The sequence below is a fragment of the Rhinolophus hipposideros genome (genome assembly GCF_964194185.1).
Source record: "Rhinolophus hipposideros genome assembly, chromosome: 17".
Taxonomy (NCBI): domain Eukaryota; kingdom Metazoa; phylum Chordata; class Mammalia; order Chiroptera; family Rhinolophidae; genus Rhinolophus; species Rhinolophus hipposideros.
Genome location: NC_138063.1, coordinates 14,127,289 through 14,134,971, shown reverse-complemented (window position 1 = coordinate 14,134,971; position 7,683 = coordinate 14,127,289).

The window sequence follows — 7,683 nt, the reverse complement described above, 5'->3', positions numbered from 1 at the left end:
GAAATTCAGGGCTTAATAAGTGAATGTTGATTCGATTAACTAAGAGACTAGCATGCTGTGTGTGGTTAGTCACTCTTGCACTATAAGTAAATATTAAGTCCATGAAGACAAACATTTGACCAGCTCTCTGATAAGGCTGGAATGTCCAGTTACAAATACACGAGGCCAACCTGTTCTGGGGGAAATGAAGGAAAAGGAAAGGAATGAGTTGCTGGAAGGCTAGGACGCAGCTCTGTGATATCTGTTCAAAGTCTGTGCAGGTGTCCCAGAGACCCAGCTGGCCTCACACTCCTGGGCAGACAAGTTGCTAGATGACCCCTGGCCTGGGGAAAGTCCACATGTTCTCTGTAAATGTCCTCTGAGGTCTGAGGATAGCTCTCCTCCCACCCTCCCGGTCACCTCTGAAGCCAGGAAACTTGGGGACCAGAAATAGCCCTAATCTCTCCTTATGTTCTCCCTCCATAGGTCGCAGGATTCAAATGTTGCAAAGACATCCCATAAACAGTTTTGCTTCCCTAAAGGTCTCATCGGTCGATAGGCAGATTAAATGATAACAGCGTCTGACTCATAGTTGTTGGGGACTGGAAATCCAGTCATCTCTTCACAAACCCCCCTTGAGATGTCTGCAGACTGCCCAGCATCCTTCTGAAATGCCTCTTGCTCCTCCAGGACCCTGTGTGCCAACTCCCGATGTTTTAGGCTCTGGAATGAATGAATCAAGGCTGCTCTGCTGACGAGCAGTGTGAACCACTTTCTTCTTATCTACACATCTGACCACAGAGGGAAGGGCTGCCCACAGGGCGCTGCCCCAGATGCAGGCTCCATTTGTTGGGTCTCCAAACTCTCTCTTCCAGTTGCAGTGATTTGTGGAAGGCTCCGTGGCACAGCTCACTGCCGGCAGCTTGCTTGGGGTGCCATCCCCTTTTGACTTTGTTCCTCGATTTCAATTGTGATTAGTCGAGCCAAGTTTTTGGAGCGGACATTTTCATTCAATGTCAATTTCCCGAGCTGTAAATTTGCATAAATGGTTAAAATCAAAAGGCAAACACATACATTGAAGACTGGGTACTCTACCCAAAGGGTTAATTCCAAGAGGGTTCCCTAAGAAAATGTCATAACAACAGCTGAAGGAGCAACAATTAGAGGGAATGTATATCCTGGGTGACACATCCAATTCAAAGATTTTTCAATAGAGATGTCTAGGTCTCTGAACCCCAGACAGTACACACTTCCTGTTAGTTTCCCAGTAGCCTGTTTCCCCGTTATGCCAATTCTCTGACTTCTTGCTCCTGAGTATACAGTTAATAACTGAGGATGAAGGCTACAGGTGACCTCTATATGGTTCTATCTCAACTTGGGCAAAGCAAAGAACTGAGTCAGCCAGGCTCCTGATTTTGCCCACCACAGAATTACCCCTTTGGTTGATACTATTTACTAAAGGAAATTGTCTGCACCCTGAATTGACCAGCTCCAGCATCAAGCATGAAGAGTGTGTTGGGAGTAGTTCTTATCCGCACTGGGTTAGGTTCGCATGTAAATTTGCAGGCCTGAGAATGAAACAGTCCTGGCTGTAAAATGTTTAACTCAACCACTCAAAACCGTGTCCCTCTGTGACTGCTTTGAGTTTGTGAGCCTTTCAACCGCCTGCCTGTTCCACTGACCTATTTATTTCTCTTCTTTGGCTCCTTTTGCAGCCAGGGAATGAGGAAGGCATTTTCGTGACAGGAGCCTCGTAATTCTAAATCCTCTTTTAGGAAACGGTAATAATCCAAATGCGATTTCATTCATGTTAACATGTTCACGGAAACAGGAGTCAGCTGGTTAGGGAGCCAGTGGTAAGCCACTACGAAAGCAAGCAGACTCTTCTTTCCTAGGCCCCCGCGTTTTGGGCTGGCCTCTGGGATCCGCCAGGTTCTAAACGAGCCACATGAGGGCACCCAGAAGTTTCCTGGAATGCAGAAGCAGGTGGAGACACACGCACAATTAAAGCTCAGCTCCAGGCGCAGACACAAAGACAGTTTAAGTTCAAAGTGTTTCCCCGCCCAGGCAGTTGCTCAGGTGGCAGTAACGAGGACAGGGAGAAAAGTGACAGGTGCTGTGGACACCAGCTTAGCAAGAACAAGCTTAGACTTGGGGGATCTGCAGGGCAGGTGAGCATTGCTCACCCTCTTTTTGGGAAAGTGCAAGGAGCTGCTGTGTGCTCATCATGTCGAGTCAGAAGGTGACAGACCTAGATGCGGGCTTCAGAGCAGAACACTGGGTGTGGGTCTAGACTCCCCTTTTCTAAACCTTCTGGGATGCCCCACAACTCTACAGGGCAGTCTGGATGAACAACTTCCCTTACCCTGTGCCCAACCTCCTCAGACATCAAAGGATATTGCCACGCCTGGGCATTAGGATCAGGTTGGGAGAGTAACCCCAAGGCCACCCTAAGCCACCCGGCCTGGGAACTGCCTCTCAGGAATTATGCTCCTCATTTCATCTGAGCCCTGGAGAGGCCATGAAATTACCCTTTGCTCAAAGTACACTCCAAAGTTGGTGGAGACCAAGAGCAAAGTTACTCTTTACCTTCTTTTTGAAGGAGGAAAAGAGTTGCACTGCTCAGCTGGCCCCCACTCTTCTCACTGACAGAAGACCATGAAGAGGAAGAACCACCAAGTTCAGAAAGGCATGAACCCTAACTTCTGCCCCCCACCCTCGCCTCCTTCTTATCTCTTTCCAACTAAGGAAACGGCACGGCTGGCCTATGAGGAATCCTTGGCTGGTTAATTCTGGAAAGTGAATTTCATTGAACTAGACTCAGCTTCTAGAATCCCAACTGTTCAGAGACTTGAGAGATTGATCCTTGGACGCCAGTCACTGCTCTACTCCACGGATTCTCCACTGACATGCTGCACGCAGACTGTCAGCTATTTCCCTTCTATGCTGGGCACATGCACCAAATCGGATCATTAGCTGCACTCTTCCTCACTCTTCACAGCTCTAAAGCTGCCTGAGGGGAGAGAAGAAGCTGGGGTTTTCATGGTTGGTAGCTTGTTCTGTGGACAGTGGCAAGTTGTCCTGTAAGAATTTGAATAGAAAGAGCCTATAAAGAAAGAAGGGACCAGAAGGGATGATTTACAAAAGCCCTTACCAGTTTACCATTCCCCAATTCCATGACATTTGTGAAAGGAATGGCCATTTAAAGTCTTCCAAGGGTTTAGGACTTGGGCATTCAGATGCCTCTTCTTAGGAACTGGATTTAGAACCAACATCCAAAGCTGGCCGATGAGCAGAAGAATCAATGCAAATTGACAGACAGCCACATCTTTTAGAGTAATTGGAAGCAATTATCATGTAACTTCTGATTCATCAGCGACCCAGCCCATCAGCAGTAAGACTTTTAAAAGAAATGTTAGACTGTTTTGCTGTTCAACGTGGAATTGGAAAGAGAAATTGGTGTCACGGTCTACGTCCTTTTACTACAAATTAGCAGGTACCCTTTGCTCAAAATATCCAAGGCTTTTGTTGTGGAGCCAAAATTGATCAAAGGTTACTGCAATCTAAAAACAAAAGAAAGAAAGGGAGAGAGAATTCTCCAGTTGCCTGGTTGCTAAGCAACCATAGTCTGTTCTGGTAACTGGGTCTGGGGGGTCTTTGCTTTCATTTGCTGCTGACTTTCACTCCATATATAATATATACCAGCATGTTTATTCTCCTGTAAATGCCCAGCAAATAAAAAGCGATAAAGCCCTTTCACTGAAATTATTCATGTGCTAAAAGCTTTTATCCACATCACTGGTGTGATTGACAATATCATACCAGCAAGCTTCCCAAATTAGTTCTTGTTCTGCTATTGTACTCCTGGGCTTTCTTTCTTTAATAAAAGAAAGAGAGCTACAGTTTTATTTAAGCTTTCTATAGTCTGGCATTACAGCTCCTCAGTACCAATGATTAAGATGTCATGTCTATTCCTGGCACGTTTTTCCTTCTAGTTGATGTCAATTTTCACATGATTTTTTTCCCCCTTAAAAACTTTGGTTTGTCTTTAGAACTAACCTGAAGAGAGATATGATTGAGCTATTTGTCCATTCTGAGAGCCTTTGAGGAAATCCAAATGGTGTAGGATACCCTTAGGACTGTCTTCAAAGTGTGTAACAAGGATCACTTACATCAAAATCACAATTCAGGAGCTGGGCCTGGGAATCTGCCTTTTACCCAGTACCATTTCCCTCTTCCCACCCGGTCACTTTGATGCACTAAAGTTTGAGCACAACTGCCTGAAAAGACTTGAATGTTTTCATTTGCACAAATTAATCTATCAATCATGAGCAAACCTGCATTTTCAAATCAGAGATGGGAGGTCTCTATTTGGGCAAAGGCTTCAGGCCCCTCAGAAATGACCGATTCCTATAGTTAGGCTGTGGGCACTGGCAGGCAGGCTGGTCACTGCATGGCCAGGAAAAGAAGGCCACCCACGAGACAGAAGTTAAAGGCAAAGATGGCCACATATGCAGGGCTGGCCAGGTCCACAAGCACAGAAGGGGGAATCTTACTGGTCAACCTCACCTCCACTGTTCCTTTAATTAAAGATGTTACCTTGGCACTAAAGATTAGTACCCAAAGTGTGTGTCGCAGGTACAAATGTCATCAGTCACAAACTCAAGAGTTTTTCCTGTAACGGGATTTCATTTATTTATTAATAACTCATTTCTACTTGATGGCCAGAAACTCAGTTTACCATTCTGAGTTTCCTTATTCATTTCAGGAAAACTGTCAAATTCAGTGGTGACAACTATTTTGGGTGTAAATCTCCGTCACATTTAGGGTTTCCGGCCCTCCCTGGGCCTTCCTGCGTTTGATCCCAAATTCCAGGGTGGCAGGGAACAGGGCTTGTGCAATGTTGCTGCTGCCCTGTGTGGAGAGGCATGACTCCTTGGCTGTGACCCAGCTCTGGCCTCTGCTGCTGAGCACCCAAGTCAGGGGTAGACTGCGCATCCTCCCTGGTTCTGGCCTCCAGAAGGCCCCTTGCAGGCTGTCCAGCTCTCATCCTCCCAAGGGAAACCCAGAGACTGCTCTGGGACTCTCCTGCCTGCATGTACCTCATTCCACCATCAGCTCCAGCCTACCATTCCACCCTGAAGGTTGGGAGGACTTGCCTACGATCCTTAGGCTTCATCCTAAGAGGAAGTCACACAAGATTTCCAAATGTAAAATGGGGTTCCAAAAAGAGGGAAGGGTCATTTCCCTACTCTGAACCTAACACCCTGTCTTCTTTCGCATCACTGTCTTCTCTCCTCCTCCTCCCTAGAAGTTTCTGTCTGGGTGAAGATAAGGGAGATACAAGGTCCATATCAGAACCTGAGCCACTAAAACTTTAAATCTAAAGGAGAATGGCGATGGGGGAGTGAGGGAAGGAAACTGAAAGAATTGCAGGAATAACAACAACCCACAGAAGATAATACTTCACATCTCATCGCATCTATGCTGAGTCCCCAGCACTACATTTATGGTGCAAAATACAATATACACAGAGTAAACGAAAAAACTTTTAAGTTTACTATGACTTTCAGTTAAAACAGAGCCCCTTGGTTAAATAGACAGTAAAGTGCCTCTGCCCTCTGCAGTAGATTTCTATCAAATGATAGCAGTCATCAAGACTTTGAAAATAGTCTCCTAATTGATTGTACTAGTCACGACCACCATGATTACATGAGACAAGCTCTACCTCCAAGCAACTTCAGCTAAAAAGGATCTTACTGAGTTGCATCATGGAGACTTACAAAGCTTTTGGGCACAACTGCATCCAGCACTACAGATGATGTTTTAGGGCTCAGTTTCTCCATCTCTCGGTTCTGAGTACTGCTGCCTGACTTCAGTCTGCCTACTGCGCTGTGCAACTTTAACATATCTTCCATCCCATCAAGTATTCTGGTTATTTGCATGTCTGTTTTTTCCAGTGGATTGCAATCACCAGCTCAGTGCTGGTGTCCACAAAATATTAGTTTAACGAAACAGCAAAGCCTAAGCAGAAAAGTATTTCAGTGCCATCTGCCCTTCAGTCTGCCCTCACTTTGGCCGTTTGCTGGTGATAAGCCAGGCCATTGTGTGATGCCCACATAATTATAATACACCTCTGCACATCTCTGGTTAAATAGATGCAGAAGCCATCATCAGACTCCCTACTCCTAAACATGTTGTTCCATAACTTGGTGGAAAACTATGTCATCAAATGTGGAATGGGGTTTCTCTTGTTATCCCAGAATTCCAGCTATAATCCAAGGCTGAAGACAACATTCTTAGCTCAGAAAACCCACAGAAGTTAGGGTCCTTCTTCCAAGGCTGACTGAGAGGTGCCATTTTAAAGCCAGCTCAACCACCCCCAATCACTATAAAAGGGGCCATTGCACTTTAAGAGATTGTCAGCATTTGGGCAAGAGCATTCTTTCTAAGCTACTCATCAGGGAAGGAAAATGGAGTGCTGCCTGAAACCTCTTTGTAAAAATTGGGGTGTCTGTAGGAAGAAGAGAATATCTTCAGGTCTAAAATACAATCTCTGAAAAACCTCATGAAAATAAGGTCTTCATGTCTTCCCAGACAATCCATGTGGTCTCCCCTCTCCTCTGCTTTCCAGGCTGTTCATGAAGCTGAGTGCATCTAAACCTGATTTGGCCTTCCTCAGGACTCTGTGAGGCCAAACTGGGAATTCTGGTCTTCTGAGCCAACACTCGCATAGAACTTTACACTTTTTAAAGACTTCCATGTATAGTTGCATATTTAATTCTCACAGGAAAAGTAAATTAGCCTAGACTAAATTTGAGATAGAACCAAGTAGAACCCAGTCATCCTGTCTCCTGGACCAGCTTGCTAGTACTCCTTCCATTAGAACACGGAACTCGGACTCTGTGCCCATGCAGCCAGCATGGACAGGTAACTGGTACACAGGCTTGTAGATGACAGGTAACCAGTACACAGGCTTGCAGATGACTAGCTGGTGCAGAACTATCATTTTCCTATTACTATTCCTCCTTCTACCAAATCTGGAGCATTTTGTAAAAAAAAATGAAATTTCCATAGGCAGGGTCCGCAGCCTATACAATCACAACTGACATCTAAAAGACGTCTACTTTGTTCCAGGCTCTGAGCTGAGCCCATCACATCCATGGCCTCTAATCTTCTTCAACGCTGAGAAGTAGATATCATGATCCGTCCTTCATGAGCAAAGAAACCGAGACCCAGAGCGGTTTAGCAATATGCTACGTGCTCCCACCTGGAACCAAGATTGCTCTATTTCAAAGTCAACATCCTCACCCAACACTAGACATCCTGTGATTATAGAGAGATATACTTGTCAGGAGGTCTAAAATTTCTCGCAGTAGGCCACTCCTTTGGGTTGCATTGTTACCTGCAGGAGGTCACCGTTCACATAAAAACCAGTGTACCTACAAGTAGCATAACATAGACAACCAGGGGTGAGGAAGACCTTGAGGGGAGGGAACATGAGACAGATGCACTGTGACGGCAGGAAGAAGGTTGCTAGAAGGGGTGGGGGTTCCGACAGGTCTGAATAAATTTCCACAATGAGACATGCATCCCAGAGTTAAGGTGAAACTTTGAAATCAGGACATAGTTGGGGATAGCCTGGGAAGGAACCGATGCCAGAAACTTCCACGGGTTCAGGTTTGCCCTTGGCCAGCCTTCTTT